Source organism: Pinus tabuliformis, chromosome 4_2 (genome assembly GCF_031772625.1).
Source record: "Pinus tabuliformis cultivar Carrire ecotype Pingquan chromosome 4_2, CPIR1, whole genome shotgun sequence".
In the NCBI taxonomy this organism is placed as follows: domain Eukaryota; kingdom Viridiplantae; phylum Streptophyta; class Pinopsida; order Pinales; family Pinaceae; genus Pinus; species Pinus tabuliformis.
The window spans coordinates 352,025,028-352,041,257 of record NC_142304.1 but is presented as its reverse complement, the minus strand read 5'-3'; positions in this window follow the sequence as shown (position 1 = coordinate 352,041,257).

Here is a 16,230-nt window from a genome sequence, read left to right as displayed (position 1 = left end):
AAGGGAATTCTCTACTAAAAGGACTCCTCAACAAAATGGAGTGCTAGAAAGGATGAACAGAATGGTTCAACAAATGGCTCGTGCTATGCTTGATGAGTCTGGAACTCCTACAACCTTCTGGGGTGAAGCTACATTTGTTGTCGTTACTATTCTCAACAAAACAAATGTCTGGGTAAACAACACTCAAACTCATGAACTTTGGTATGGTAAAACCCCTATTGTAAAATACTTCAAAGTTTTTGGAAGCAAATGTTACAACAAAAGGATTGATGAAAAGATTGGCAAGTTTGAACCTAGAGTAGATGAAGGCATTCTCCTTAGTTACTCTTCCCGAAGTAAAGGATATAAGTGTTACAATAAAATTCTTGGTAAAATTGTTGAAAGTATTAATGTGGTGATTGATGAAGCAGGAAACAATCCAAAATAGATAAAAGCCAAATATTTTGAAGATGATGAGGACTATCCTTCAACATCAAATTAGACTAATGCTGAAGAAGAAACTTATGAGGCACCAGAAGAACAAATAAGGGTAGAAGAAAAAAATCCATCCAGGTATGTCCAGAAGAACCATCAAGGGACTCAAATTTTGGGGCAGAAAGAGGCAGGTGTACAAACAAGAAGAACTATTACAGAAGCTTCAAGCTATCTAGCATTTCTCTCCTCTGTCGAACCATGAAATATAAGTGAAGCATGCAAAGATGAATGCTAGGTTAAGGCCATGAATGAAGAACTTCAGCAGATTGAAAAGAATAACACTTGGGAATTGATTCCTAGACCTAATGATAAGAATGTCATAAGGACCAAATGAATATTCAAAAAGAAGCTGAATGAAAATGGAGATGTTATTAGAAACAAGGCCAGACTTGTTTGTAAAGGGTATGCTCAACAAGAAGGTATAGAATTTGAAGAAAATTTTGCACCAGTTGCCAGACTTGAAGCCATAAGAATGTTCCTTGCTCTTTCTATCTTTCAAAATTTCAAAGTATATCAAATGGATGTGAAATCTACCATTCTAAATGGAGACTTAGAAGAAGAAGTGTATATTGAGCAACCAGATGGATTTATCCTTGGAAATGATCCAAAACTTGTATACAGACTCAAAAATGATCTCTATGGTCTTAAACAGGCTCCAAGGGCTTGGTATTATCGTCTGGACAAATACTTCCATCAACAAGGTTTTTCAAAAGGATCAGCAGATAGCAATCTATATATAAAAATAGACAATGATAAATTGCTAATACTTGTTGTGTATGTTGATGATATCATCTTTGGTAGCAATGAAGAAACCATGAGTCAAAACTTTGCTTTGGTGATGCAGAAAGAATTTGAAATGTCCCTGCTTGGTGAGCTCACATACTTTCTTGGTTTACAAGTCCAACAAAACAAAGATGGTATCTTTCTATCACAAACCAAGTACCTCAAGCAGATCTTGAAGAAATATGGCATGGAAGAGTCGAAACCAGTATGTACTCCTATGGTAACAGGATGCAGCCTCAACACAAATGATGAATCAGCAGTAGTATATCAACCAACCTATAGATCCATGATTTGTAGTCTACTCTATCTAACAAGTACCCGACCAGACATCATGCATGCAGTGGGAATAGTTGGAAGATTTTAGGCAAATCCAAAGGAAGCACATCTGCAGGCAGTTAAAAGAATTTTCAAATATCTTCAAGGAACTCAAAACTATGGCTTATGGTATCCTTGAGATACAGATCTCACACTTCATGCATATACAGATGCAGATTGGGCAGGAAGCGTGGATGACAGAAAAAGCACTAGTGGTGGTGCATTCTTTATGGGTTCCAGATTAGTGTCTTGGTTTAGCAAGAGACAAAGTTCAATTGCTTTATCTACAGCTGAAGCAGAATATGTGGCTACTGCATCTTTCTGCACACAACTCCTTTCGATGATGCAAACATTGCAAGACATTCAAATCACTTGTACTCCACCCATCTCCATTCTATGTGATAATACAAGTGCAATCAACATTTCAAAGAATCTTGTCATGCATTCAAAGACCAAGCACATACCTATCAAATATCATTTTCTTTGGGAACAAGTGCCTGAACAAAAAGTCAAATTTGGAGTATGTTCCCTCCAAGGAACAGGGTGCTGATATATTCACCAAACCACTGCCCAGGGAGACATTTGAATACCTCAGACAGAAGCTAGGAGTAGTTGATGCATCATCTTGTTGTTGACACTTATCTATTTCAGAGAAAAGTTGGTGTACATGAGTTTCATGAAGCGTATCTGCATACATACGTCAGTTTCTGTGGATACAGTGGCGTATATGTTGGTTTGAAAAATATCAGTTGGATAGAATCAGGATGAAAAGAGTCTGATATGGGTCTGATCACCTGCCACAGGATCATGGGGAGCATATACTTCTAATAGTGCATTGTTGGCATTACCTTAGAAGATCTTGGTACAATTTCACAATTGTTTTCGATTCAGTGGAACAGGTGCAGAGGGAGATCATGGTTGCTGGTCTGGATGGTGACTGACACATGCTAGTTTTTGATGACTATCATAGTCTTGTCTTAGATATTTGGTCTCTATGTCATGTATTTCTTTTAGTATCAAGGTCATGTAACAACCTATTTTGTTTCCCCACTATACCTGGGATGGATGATGTAATGTTCTTGTTTTACCATGTATAAATTTTTGGTATATCCCCACTTGGTTGGGAGATGGATGTATGTATGAGTCTTTGGTGATAGGAAGGTCATCTATGATGTATAGAGTCATGTTCTTTCTTTTAGAAAATACTTTTTCAGACCTTTCCTACAGTCAGGGGGAGCATGGACAGCGCAACAGAGCAGAGATTTCAGCATGTACTCAGGGGGAGCATAACCCTTTGTCCTTGATGACAAAGGGGGAGAGTGATTTGGGGTTTCCATCAAGTCCAAAGGGGGAGATTGTTGGCATTATGACACAAGCTTGGCACTATGGTATAAGTATTGTCCTTGACGGCAACTCTCTTGGCAAATCACTTAGATGACAGTTCAGGATCACAGGCTCTTAGAATAAAGGAAAAAGAGGTATACGCAGGTTCCCATTGATTAAGCCACGTATACATGCGGATTAACATACCAGAAGGCGCGTATGCATATACATGCACTTCCATGCACAGAAAAGTGTGTACATTTTGGAAAACTTGGTTTTTGGTCCTTGGTATTTGGACCTATGGTTTTGGACCATGGTATCTCATCTAAAGTGTTGAACCTAGGTATTTGAACCCAGGTATTGGTTCTAAGTGGTTTTGGACCATAGTATTGAGTAAGGCCTAAGACTATAAAAGGTGAAGGAGATCATTAGGCAAAGACACTCAAGGATTGAGAATCTTATGAAGAGCAATATCTAGTATATTGGTCATTGGGTTATGGTCCATAGCTGGATCTGAATCAAGGAGGAACCTAAGCACTAGAAGAAGGATAAGTTCTATTGATGGGTCAAGATCTTAAGACTTGAAGAGAAGTATCTTTGTGTGATTTTGATCTTTTATATTTGGCGCATGACTTGATCTATAAATCTAATGATTTTGGTAAAACTGATGTCTGAATAGTTGAAAAGGGTAAATTATCTTTTACAGATCTGTACGTAGGTTCAGCACAGCAAAGGCGCATATACATGCTGGTTCAGTAATTCAAAACTGCATATACACAGGTTCGCCTTGATACAGAAGCATATGCATGTAGGTTCTACACATTGAAGTAGCGTATGTCCCATAAAATATGTTTTAGCTACTTCTGTTTATTGCTACAGTGTTCTGGGTTCAGGATTGGTTTCTGGTTACTGTTACTGTATTCTGGCTATAGAAGTCAGAGCAGTGATTGTTTGATTTAGTTTTGGTTGGTGCAAAGAAGATTGGTTGATGCAGGTATATTTAATGTTTGATTGATGTTATTGATGGATCCAGTCTGAAAATTTATGAAACGTGGTCCCTGGAAGAAAAGAGAAGGTTGTAGCCTTCTGTAGGCGAGAACCTACATACTAGTACATCAGCTAATACAAGAGCTAAGGGGGTTGTAGCTCCCTTCCAGCAGAATCTGGAGAACGAGAGAAGGTTGCAGCCTTCTACAGGTAGAAGCCTGCGTACTGGTATAAGACTGCACCAGTACAGAAATATTGTAAAAAGAAGTTTCTTATTAAAAGAAGATAGAGACGAATTGCAGCAGGTGGTTTTCACCCACATTGGGTTTCCACCTTATATCTTGTGTTCATATGTGTGATTTCCTGTACTGTTTACTGCACTTGATTACTATTTTATGGTTCTGATACACAAATTAAGATCAACTAACTAAATTATAAGTCTGTAAGACATACACAATTTTCTCTAAACACAGTTGCGTATATACGCAGGTTGAATTAACAAAAGTAGCGTATATCAATCTGTTTATGGAAATGAAAAATTATTAAATTTATAATACTGATTCACCCCCCCTCTCAGTATTATTTCCAACATGAATATCTTCCCACAGCCTCAACACGACACAATGTCATACATGAGGAATTGGGACCAATGGAGGATACCATGGCACAATTGTATGATGAGGATAGTTCTACTACAAGCAGTGGCACCACTTGTTGGCATTTAGGAGAAATCACTAGAAGTCTTAAAGCTCCTGAAAGTGGCAAATAGAGTTGTTGATCAACCCAGGAATGGGCTTCCAAATATCTAAATGTTCTGCAATAGTTGGTTATAAAGGACTGTATTGCCGTTGAGATAGAAAAAGTACAGCTGAGACTCCATCATCAAAACTACATCCATCTTGGGGAACAATTGACTAGAACTATTTTTGCTTATAGTCGACTGCAAAACATTTTTAAGTCTCTAACACAGAAACATGGGATGCCTTTAATAGGATCACTTGAAGAAATATGAAGAGGGAAATTATCTTTCAAGAAATAAGGCAGTACATACAATAAATCAAGAAAGAATCATAACAAGAAGGCTTGGATATCACTAAAGACATTATTCTACAATATTTCATTGCACCAGTCAAAGATCACATGAAACTATCATGGATATGGAATAGTGTGCAATTAAGCTCCAAGACCATATTGATAGAAGCATTCGAGGATTTAGTATGCAGTAGACTTGTTGGTTCGGATCAAAGTCATCTATATGGAGTTTAGAGCATGGCATACATATATTACTAATGAGTTCCATGAGCAAGAAAATGACTTGTCAATTTAGTAGAATTTTTTTCCTATTACCAGTTTTGTCTCATAAATCCACCGTCTTACATGGATTTTTTCTTTTAATAAGTTGTATGTAAGGAAGTCCAAGAGGAACATGGGGAATGTAAAATATCATGTATATAATGTGAAAGGCTGTATGGAAGCCCATAAGTTATAGAAGTTGAAGAGTCATGAGGAAACTCAAAATTCATTTTCATTTGTTATAAATAACTCCTCATAACTAAATAAAATGGCTTGGATTTTGAGAATCTTTCCTTTTCTTCTCTTGTAATTCATAGGAGATAAATCATTCTTTGGAGAAGCAAGTTGTGGCTTCATGTTCCACTACTGGATCTAGTGTTTCACTTATGTAATAGTGCACCTAGAATCTTTCATTTATAATCAGAAGATCTATGAGCCAACACTTCTTCATGCATGTATCTTTGATGTAGTAATACTATTCTTGTTATGTTTTTGATATATGTTGGCTTAATTACATACTAAGACTAATGAACTATTTCATTGCTTAGATATGGATATTGTTGAATGAATGTTGTTATGATTTCATTATTGTTGTTTATCTTGTGAACTAATTTGCAAGTAATCAACAAGCCTTTCTCTTCGCTCTTGGTTCTCCCTTAGGATAGTACTATTACTTCCCTAACCAGAGGCTATTTTCCTTTACTAGTCGTCAAAGTTCCTTGTGCATCTTACATTTGGTGTCACACAAAGCTTACATACTTGTTTCCCCAAAGACGTGTTTGTGATCTCTTGTGCATGTGTTATAACCTAGGTGTACCTCTAAAATCTTTTCAATGGTCGCCAAACCATATAGCCAGATGTGACTCCTACACCAAATGATGTGAGGTCTAATTGGTACCTCATATTGGGGAGATCCCCTGCATGTTGGCGATATCGAACACTAACAACATTTTGGTGCTAGAAGGAGGGCAAAATGAAAAACTGAGTCTGTGAAGTCTGTTTGAATCTCTTACCTTTAATGGCTTTATCCAAAATCATAATACCAAGGTGTTTTTCCGAATCTTTAGGTCTTTCAATCCCTATGTAATTTTAACATAACTTGTTGCATCTAAAATTTGATGGCAAGGGCACAACAACCATCCTTGATTATGTAATTGAGTTTGTTCAATTTTTTTTTTTTCAAGTGGTATTTATTCTAAAGATATTCTCACAAGTTTTTTTACCCTTACATTGCATGGTTGTGCTAAGCAATGGTGTTATTCTTTACCCACTGCTTTTATCACTTGTTTCAAGAATTTGGTTAATGATATTCGTCGTGTTTTTGACAAGCATGAATATCAAGATATCCTTAATGAAATCAATTAGCTTACAATGGAATTGAATGAATATCTTGAACAATTTGTTGACCAATTCATTCATCTTTGCTATGAATTTCCTGACGAGGATGTGGAAAAGAATTTTTTAGATGACAAGTTTCATTTCTTTGTCAAGATTTCAAGAAAATATTTTGAATTAGATTCATCATGCACTCTCATTTGAAAGGAATTTCAACATCCCGAAGAAGAATCCAATGTCCATTTTATTCCTTTTCCTCCTCATTTTGATGTTCTGTATTTTGAACCTGAACTGATCAGTAAACCAGAAGATCAATTTGTTGATGAAGAATTATTTTTTATTTCACATCTTTCCCTTGGTGATGATTTTACTGATCCTATTAACAATTCATCTTTGTATATTGATAATCCTCTTTTCAATCCTAAACCCATTAATCAAGCTGAACCCTTGAACCACCATCATCTCGATCATTTATTCTTCTCTTAATTGTATGGTGATGATTGTTCAAGTTTCATCAATGAGCCTTTGTTCCCGCCAGAACATGTAGATTTGCATAAATTTAAAATTGAGTCTAATGCAATTATTGAAAACTTCCTTTCAGGTATATCTCCTTTTGATCAAGAAGATGGCGTGCTTGTTATTGAGGATTTTTCTCATAATTTTGAAGATCCATCCAATGAGCCTCAATTACCTTATGAATATTGCAATTTGAATGTTGACTCTTGTTTAGACAAGTAGCTAACAATGTTTTCTCAGCTTAACTTTCAATCTTTTTAGAATTCGAAGTCAAGTCATGTGGATGGGACACTTCAACCTACGTTGATGGTTAAGTCAGGTTCCTTCCACCCAAACGGTACTTGTGATTTTTGTTAGTTTATGATTTTCTCATAGAATCATGTCATTAATGTCATCTTATGGGATTTATATTCTCTTTTGAGGGATTCTCATTTCCTTCATGTACGATTTTTAAACCCTCAAGGTAGAAAGTTTCATCTTAATTTTGAACTTCAATTGCTACATCCCACCTGATGCAAATCTCTAATTTAAAATCTGGAAACAAGGAATGATCTTAAATATTGTCAAATGTTTCGATTTGACATCCCTTTACATTATCCATTGAAAACTTCAACCTACACAACAACACGTATTGTGATCGACCTGTCGATTCTACTCATAGTATGGATTTGTCTTTAATTAATCTTTCTTGTCAAATTTTTTCTAAAGGTTGTTTCTATGATCCTTTTTCATATTTTCTTGAAGAGACCTATCGATTAGGACCCATCTCTCAAGGCGTGTCCCTTCATGCATTTAATTGAGGCTTGTATGGTCATGAAACTGGTAGTTGTTGTTGTTATGGAGCCTTTTGTTCAATAGAGTAGTTTAGTGTGTCATACCATTGTGCTTTCACTTCTTATTTTTACCTGTTAATGTAGATGTTTTGGTTTTTTACCTTTTTCACTGCATTGTACCTCACTTTGATTTTACACATTCATGTTTTTTGACTCAAAAGTCGGGAGAAGATTCTATGGCTGCATTAGAAGTTGAATTTCACTTAACCCAACCCTATAATGTTTAGTTTAGGATAGGATAGCTACATTTTAGTTATATGCATTGCATTCCTATTTTACTTTTCATTTTCCCAATTTTATTTTTTTTAGTTTTATTAGTCCTTGCATAAAGTTGGTTTCGAGCTTCAAGATGATGTGGCTAATATTTTGTGAAAGGCAAGTTGTAGTAACATGCGACGCTTAGCTTATCTATGACTCACTTCTTTAATTTGGTTTACATATTTAAATTCAATGGTTTTTGGATGGAAAATACAATCCTTCAGTTGGGAATCCATAAGCAAATTGTAATGTCAATATATATCTAGGATTCTCCTTCCTTTACTCGCTTATGTTGGTCAATGATATTTTCTCACCTATCTATTTGAATGGAGAATGCTGAGGGAAAAATATTTAGCATGCAAACTATAAAAGGTTTATAAATGTGTATCTGAAGGAGCAACCTCTTCTCCTCTCAATAAGTCAGGATCCCTCTTCCACCCCATTTAAAAATAATAAGTGCCTAAGAATTGTCCTATTTAAAAGAAATAAATAAATGGTTAAAGAAGAGAAAGGCTTCTTATGCAGGGAGGTTGAACAAGTGACTTACCATGAGGTACTATCTAGGCTCGATGACAACAAATCAACACTTGTGTTCCTGAAGTAACTTCGCCGGGGTATTGTCTAGGCCAGCTGGTAGTGGAGCAACAATAGAGATGAACACTGATACTTTGATTAGTTTTGATTCGTTCTCTATATTACCCTTATTCTCATCAAAATGAGTTGGCTTGCATTATGTTGTGTTATACTGAGTAATGGAACAAGGAAATCTATATCTTTAACTTGGTAGAATGGGGAGATGACATAACTCACTGATATAATCAATACTTCCTAGAAAATTGATATTATGTGGATAAGTGAAACCAAAAGAGAGAAGTTGGGGTTTCCCCAATGTGTCACCAAGTGTTTTCATTGCGACAACGACCCTCCAAAAAATTTTCCTAACTCAATTTTGGAGCCTATGTGAACTATCATCACAAGCTATATTGTGTCATCACATTGTTTGATTTGCTATTTTTATGTTTTCTCTAAGTGTTGCATCCTCCTAAGTCAATGTTTTCTAAGTGTCATCACTTTACCTTTAATATCACTTGTGTTATCTTGTCCAATAATAGGTGAATACATAGATTTTCTTGACTTGATAACTAGCCTTGTTTGCCATATACACAAACAAAAGAAAACAAAAAAAAAGAAAATCACTTTAAAAGCAAAGGAAAACTTCAAGATGACGAAGAGTTTCTCTCTTTTTGAGTGAACTCATTCGAGATAAACAACAGTGCCCTCCTTGGAGTGAACTCCTTCAGGATCAGCCAGTGTGCCCTCACTTGAGTGCACTCCTTCACCATGAAGACACACTAAAAGGAAAATACCTTCTAATGGAGGTTATAATGGAGGTTTTTAGTGTTATAAAATTGGAAAAAATTGTCAAAAAACATCTACTAAAATATATGTTTGTGATAGCAGATGTTTTAGGGGAGATTATAACGGAACTTCATCACAACTAAAAACATCTGGGTGGCCAGAGGTTTTAGCAAATGTTTTTTGTAGTGTGTTTAATGGAAAAAGTAGCACCAATGCACTACATATATCAAAAGCATCGGGGTTGTATACATAACTAAAAGCACTGAGGCATTGAATGAAAATAAAAATGGTGCTAAAATGTATATTTCCCTAGTATGTATACATCAAAAAATGCCTCAAGGCATTATTTTAAAGAATGACACCATGACATGCAAAAAAGTATTACAAAAACGATGCTTTTTTTTTAAACTTGCAGCGTCAATGCATACTGTTTGTATAAATACATTGGTGCACTAAAATTATAAAAGGACTGGTGTTGTTAACTTTAATAAGGCACCAAGGCTGTAAATAATATTTTGTAGGACCGGGGCATTAGTTCTATGAAAGCACTATTGTGTTAAGAATTTCTATGCATCGAGGCATTAATTACAAAAAATACTAGTGCTTGCAGAGCTAAACACCTTGGTGCTATCATTTTCTGAAAAGGCACTGGTCATGCAAAAAATATGTCGTCACAATGATTTTATATAACATAACGCACTGGTGTGTGTTTATGTTATGGACATACCAATTTTTTTGTATGAGGCTCTCTTTTTTGGAAACATTGACCTATGATAGTGCTATTATTGTAATTTTTTAAATCCATTATTCATCTAAAAATAAACATATGTCTTATAACAATATTCATATAAATTAAAATTTGATAAGTGAATTTTTATATGATGTTTGGATTAATATGTTATATTATCAGACTTCACATCTCTTCATTTTAATATCTATTCATCCATACATTTAATCAGTGGTGTAACACTTCACAATGACATTGCATAATGCAATAGAATAAATGAAAATGTATTTTATTATATATCAATAAGAGGCTTTTTGTCATACAAAATGGTATTGCTGTTGGTAACCCCTTGTCTTCCAATTGGGACACTATGTCCATTAAATTAAACAAAATGTCTAACTTTCATGGACAATTATTTAAACAAATTACAACGAGTTGTATTGATATCCAAAATGGTCATCATTCTTCATTGGAACTACTGCCAGTGCTCGAGATACTTCCATGAATTGGGTTATTTGGATGAATTCTTTGTTGATTTCATTAATTGTTTTCGTATTCTTGATATTGTTCCATATACAAACATAAAAAGAAAAGTGTAATGAGTGTATCTACGTTGGTGAGAATAATGAAAATTAAAATAAATAATATAAATCAATGTAAATCGAATAGAAATTTACCACAGTAAGAAGTGACTCATAAATTGCACACATGGTTTCAAAACCAAGTCTCATGCCTTGTTGCAACAAGTCTTCTCCTAGTGTAGTTCCATAAGTCTTTTGTTTCTTGCATGTTTTAAACTCTATTATAAATCATAGATTTAATATAAAGGATTGTTTTGTTCTATTAATTATAAACTCAGAGAAGTAAAAAAAAATATACTTACAAAATCCACAATTAATTTTGGATATGCCAACAAATACTCACAACCCATATTTAATTCAATGCCAAGCAATTCTTCTAATGGCTCTTCTTTGTATGTTAGCACCTATTTGAAGACATTCAAGGATGTTTGTTGTAAAAAAATATATATATACAAAAATGAAACCTTGATTTGTTATAAGGAAATATTAACAATTACTCACAAACTTTGATATCAATACTTTTCTTCCTTATCATCATGTTTTATGTGATGAATGAGTTTGATTTTGTTTTATTTTCTGCAATAAAATACTTGAAAATTAATATTTAATGCTAAATTATTTTTTTATATGTACAAAGTCAATCATGTTTACATACATTTAAATCGCGTTGTTGTTGAGATGGTTTCTCCCATGATGCAATTATGTTCGTTTCTTTGACCTTCTCCTTGTACACAATTTTGGAAATTCCTACAGGCATGTTTCGCATATCAACTCGTTGATCATTTGGGTTTTTCATAATCTTCCTAAAAAAGTAATAAATTATTTTTATATTAATATATGAAAACTAAATATCACGAAATTGATATTAATAAATGAATAGTTTGTAGTAATATAAACATATAATTCTAGAAAATAATTTTAATTAGGAATGTTACTTTTTGAATGATTTTTTTTGTTGTTGTATGTTTTTGCTATTTCAAGTGTGACATGTCCCATTAACCATTGCTCTAGAAATGCTTCTTGTAGTTTAGATATAATTTGGTTCTTGGAATCATTGGATTTCTTTTGTATTGTAAGCGGAAAATATGCCTATATGTTCATTCCACTAGATCCCTCATAGTTTTGTAAGAAAAAATCCCCTTTTCATTAATCTCCAACACCACTCCAAATGAGCTAAGGACCAATTCATTGTCATTTACATGTTCTACAACTTTTCTTTTCTTAGAACAACATTGATCTTTTCCTTCGTTGTTTGAAACATGTTATCTAATATTCTTAAGTATACTATTAATGAAAATTAAAAAAAATAAAATAAAACTCACATTGAATAATAATTTTTCGTTCACCTGATTTATCCTTCTGCAATTTTTCTATCAGGATTTTACGTTTTTCTACACTTATATTATAAATAATATTATCGACCTTCTTCATTTTGTTGCTCCGCATGACACACACACACTAACAAATACATATTAGTTAAAATTACATATAGTTCAAACATATTAATTTTGTAAAGAATTTACAAAGAACTTTCCTTCTCTACTTTTTCTGATGTGCTATCATTATGTCGATCAATATTTTTTTTACTTGACACCTGCTTACACATTTTTTCTAAATATATGACCTCTACCATTCAATACAGAAGCCATCAAATATATTTTATACATAAATCAAATAATTTTGAGCAAAAAAGAGCTTTGATAACTGGTGAGTTTATTTGAATAAATGAATTAGTGTGTTTAGGCCATTAAACACACCACGTGTTTAATTGTTCAACACCATCAATGAAAATTAATTTTTTAAAATAATTTTATATTATGATGGTGCGATTTGTAATGATAAACGCACCACAATGACTTAACGGTTCTACTTGGTAGAGCCGCGTCAATGCATTATATTACACCAGGAGCACCAATGAATAGATTGGACAACACCAATGGGGTTATAATACGATAATGTGTTTTATTACATAGGGTGCACCTGTGTGTTATATTACGTTAGCACATCGTGAAACATATGCCATTTTTTTTAAAACAGATAATGTTACAAGGTTTGGATCTAGTTCAATAAGTGAACCCTATACTTTACATGTCAAATGCCTTATATATATTAAGTACACAAACCCATTAAATCTAAAAAGCCTAAAATGAAAAACCCTAATTGTGAAGTGGTAGAGGGAGTTAAACCTTAAGGTAAAATTTTGCAGTCACATAAGCAATAAGAAACAAGGGTTTAAGGTAAGTATTGATTTTTTTTTTTGTTTTCTTCTTCTCAATTTTAATTAAATTTAAATAGGAACAAAGATCGTAAACATTTTTACTAGTAAAATCAATAGTAAATTTGTTACTATGCATGACTTTTAATTATTTTTTTTTAATGAATTATGAATAAATCTAACAGAAATTGTAAAGTTTTTTAACTATAAAATTAAATTTTAGTTATGCAAGGTTTTGAGTGAATCACCATAGATTTCAGCTTCTGATCTTCTGAATAGTTCTCCTGATCAAAAGTATTATGCTTCTACACTGTGCTCCTGTCATATCTATCTTGAAAATCACTCCCTCGAAATTTTGGGGAAAATAATGAAATAGTGAATAAAGGACTTTATGAAATTATATTTTGAAAATCAATTTCCACTCATTTTTTAATTTTAAAAAAAAAAAGAAAAAGAAAAAAAATCAATACTTTTTTTTTCAATTAATCTAAACATCGGTGCATTTGATAGTAAAGAAAACTAGTGCATTTACATGTATAGCACATTGACATTGCCGGTACGCCAAATTTTTTTAACACACCGACATGATACAATTTTTACTTTTTATTTTTTTTCGAAATCCCAAAATGGTGCGATTAATATTTTAATGCACCGATGTAGTTTGTATTTAAATGCATCAGTGTTGTAATTGTTATAAGAGCACCAACATGGTAGAATTTGTTTTTATTTTCAAGGTCCTGAAAATATGTGTGTACCAATGTTGTTTTTATTTAAACACATTGATGCATTTTCGTACAAGAGCACTGATATGATAACATATTTTAAATTTTTCAGAACTTTGGAAACTAGTGTGGGTATTTTTTGAATGCCCTGGTGTTTTTATGATCCAAACACATCAATGTGACTTGTTCTGATAAGTGCACCGATAGGGTTTAAAATCCATATGAATTTTTATTTTCACATAAAATGCCATTTTAATTTTAAATTATACTTTAGGATGCATCCACATGAATTACAGTAGTTCATAGTATATATTTTCGGCTTAAAGTCACCTTATTATTGAAAAATGGTTTGAAAACTATATTGAAATTTAGATTTTTGTTATATGGTTCTCAAAATTAATTTAAATATGCACACAAAATTTTATTCCAATTTTTCTCAAATGCAGGGACAAACCTCAACAATATCAAATGGCCAATTATTCAAATTCTAGCTCGTTCCGTATTGCTGATCAAATTCCTTCGCAAAGTTATCCCTTTCCATCTCTAGTGAGTTAATATTTTATTTATATTTTGATTATCCAAATGATTTTTTTTTATCCATGTCAAGTTGAATAAAAATGTATCCAAATTTGCAGGATACTGATTCAAAATCAAGTTTAGATGCAAAAAATATTCTTCCATTTCAAAAATTTCAGAAGCCCTTATTAGGAGAACCATACCACAAAAAGTAGGTAGATGATAATGGACAACCTCTTCACCCTGCCAATTGGAACATGGAATCTTCCAACCACAATCTTGGATCAATGATGGTAATAATTGTTTGGTATAATGTAATTTCAACAAACCAATTTCATTGACACGCTTACTAATATCATTGATATTGTACTAATGACATTCAATATTTTTTGAAATTGGGATTCTAGTGATGATGAGTGACCCACTTACCATTTTCCAATGCACCCCACTATAGCGTAAACTCGAGAGAAGGATGAATTAAAAGTAGGAATCAGGGAGGAAGTATACAAAGAATGGTTGAATCAACCACATATTAAATTCCCATTATGTACAGATTCACCAATTAGGAATGACTACAACCATAGTAGCTCTTCATCACAAGTTGGAAATAGAGGCAATCAAATAGAGGTTGGTATGGATGATTTCTTATAGGATACGACTGCCATGGAGGCAATGTTGTTGTATTCATTCTAGAACTATGTGTTATGGGATGATGCTCATATCACTAATACCTTATTCAAAAGTTTGAAATCTGCTTCCACCACCCCTTTCTTTGGAGCTGGTAGAAAGTCAAAGTCTACTCAGTTGAGGACAACGATTTTGTTGTAAAATTTGAAAGCAAAGTTTGGCATGTCGAATGCATGTTTCTCAATAATATTGAGGCAATTCACTTGCATGATTGATAAAGTCCCTTATATTTTGAGAAATATTTTCACACAATCAACATTAAAAATGGTTGATTTTACGAACGTTAAATATTGATATTTTACAATTATATTCCCCACCAATTGCAGGCTATTTAAGTATAAGGTTCTTTGGAGTGATAATTTTTTGCCATGTAGCTACGAAGAGGCAAAGAAGTTGTTCAAAATGTTGGGTGTTGAGTACATATCATCGCATGCATGTTTGAATGATTGTATTTTATATAGAGGAGAATATGTAGACAAAGAGATATGTTTTAAATGTGGGCATGATAGGTACCACAATTAAAGAAGGGTAAATCACATGGTCCTCCTCATAAGATATTTAGGCACGTGCTTATAATCCCAAGGATTCAAAGGCTCTTTGATTACAAAAAATTAGCTATGTTGCAGAGATGACATACCTCAAACAGAAGTGAATCAAGAGTTATGTGAATTCCAACAAATTCAATAGCCTTGAAGATTATAAAGGATTCATGGCTTGAAAAATTCAAGGATGAAGTACGAAGTCTACGACTCAGCATAGCCATGGATGGCATCAGCCCATATTCTCTCCAAAACATAGCAGTGATCAATAAAAATATCCCCTTATGGTTGTCCACGAAGAATGAACATCTTATGTTGGTTCTCATAGTTCTTGGTAGAAGACAAGTGGAGAATATGAATGTCTACTTACAACCTTTGGTAGATGAATTGAAGGAATTATGGGAAGGGATACATGTGTAGGATATATCAAGACCCATTGCAATAAAGAGGAGTTTTATGTTGTATGGAATATTTGTTTACACCATACATGCTTATTTAGGATTAGGAATTTTCTCTAGTAAATTAAATTTTTATTGATTTGTTTATATACGTAACAATGTTGTTTCACATATATTTAATTTAATTCGTTGCATTTGTTCTGATCTTCATGGTCACTAATGTGTTAACTTGCATACAATAATTTCACAGGTTTTGTAACAAAATGGTATCATAGATGTAAATTTTGTGGACCTTATCTAAAGGTTATGTGGTCTTACCACCTATGAAATCTAGTGTATGACTGCTCCAGGGTATTCCTCCCATAGGAA